The 1,401-nt window shown below is 50.2% G+C and overlaps 1 non-coding gene across 1 annotated transcript; it reads left to right on the top strand.

Annotated features, from left to right (window-relative positions):
- Nucleotides 1-367: 367 nt before the first annotated feature.
- Nucleotides 368-486, top strand: LOC123178167 (5S ribosomal RNA). Its single transcript, XR_006489368.1, has one exon. It is a non-coding gene; the product is annotated as a 5S ribosomal RNA (ribosomal RNA).
- Nucleotides 487-1,401: the final 915 nt, after the last annotated feature.

The following is a 1,401-nucleotide window of genomic DNA, read 5'->3' as shown; positions in this document are numbered from 1 at the left end:
AAGTTAAGCGTGCTTGGGCGAGAGTAGTACTAGGATGGGTGACCTCCTGGGAAGTCCTCGTGTTGCATTCCTTTTTTAATTTTTTTCGCGCCGCTTGCAAAACAAAACGCACGTGTAAGTAATATATTTACCGTGTTTTATTATTTTGCACGAGTGCGGTAAGTCATAGCTGGGTGCTCACGATTCACGGGTCCAGCGTCGGCGTTGTGGCGCGGCAAGCGTGCACTGGTGCGGTTGAGAGGGAGGGGTGGAAACCGCGTTAAACTCGTCTCCGTAGTTGAGAGGGAGCGGCCAAAGCAATGTGCAATCGTCTTTGTAGTGGAGCTGGGAGGGGCAAGGATAAGGGACGAAGACCGGGGAACATGTCGGATGCGATCATACCAGCACTAAAGCACCGGATCCCATCAGAACTCCGAAGTTGAGCGTGCTTGGGCGAGAGTAGTACTAGGATGGGTGACCTCCTGGGAAGTCCTCGTGTTGCATTCCCTTTTTAATTTTTTTCGCGCCGCTTGCAAAACAAAACGCACGTGTAAGTAATATATTTACCGTGTTTTATTATTTTGCACGAGTGCGGTAAGTCATAGCTGGGTGCTCACGATTCACGGGTGTCACACCCTAGCTAGTCATGCATTAGAGTGTTGCATCATGTTTACTCTTTCATCAGAAACTTGAAATGGGAATGACAGAACCCCCAGTCCCCTCTGAAACCAACTAGGGTTACTAAAACAAATTTTCAATGAACCTGAAATGCCCTTCAAAAATGCCCATCATTTTTGCCTTGGTTCAGAACCTCTGCCAAAAATGGTGCACACTTTTCTAGGCCATCCTAGGGTTCTTGAGTTAAATCATAACTATTTGAATTTGGGCATTTAAAATAATATAAAATATTTAAATGCTCAAATATCTCCAAACTAAAATGTTTCATGTTGGAAATAATCCAACTATGAGCCAGGAGTAGTTTGGTGAATTTTGGAGTTGCCTAGGTATTTTATTTAATTCAACAAAGTTGCAGTTATATTAAATAAAACAGAAAACAGAAAAAAACTAAAAGGGAGAAGCTTACCTGGGCTCCTCCCTGTTCAGCCCGGCCCAGTTAGCCAGCCCAGCACTGTAGCTCCCCGTCGTCTTCCTCCCCACGCCCCGAAGCTGCTGCGTGCTCGCGCGCGCGCGACCGCGCGGCCACCTCCTGCTTGCCGACGCCCTCCTGGCCGCGTGGACGACGCCCGCAGCCCGTCCCGATCCCCCCTGCTCTCGCTCACTCTCCCCCGTTTCTCCCTCGCTCTCTCTCGCTCTCGGCCGAAGCACACCGTCGCCGCCGTTCGCCTTAGCCACTGCCTCCGGCCACCCCTCGCTCCCCCGAGTAGCTCAGAAGCTCCGCCACAACTCCCTCTTCCTCCCCAC

Source organism: Triticum aestivum, unplaced genomic scaffold (genome assembly GCF_018294505.1).
Source record: "Triticum aestivum cultivar Chinese Spring unplaced genomic scaffold, IWGSC CS RefSeq v2.1 scaffold123677, whole genome shotgun sequence".
Taxonomy (NCBI): domain Eukaryota; kingdom Viridiplantae; phylum Streptophyta; class Magnoliopsida; order Poales; family Poaceae; genus Triticum; species Triticum aestivum.
Note: the sequence above shows the minus strand (reverse complement) of the source record. Positions and strands in the feature narration are given on the sequence as shown.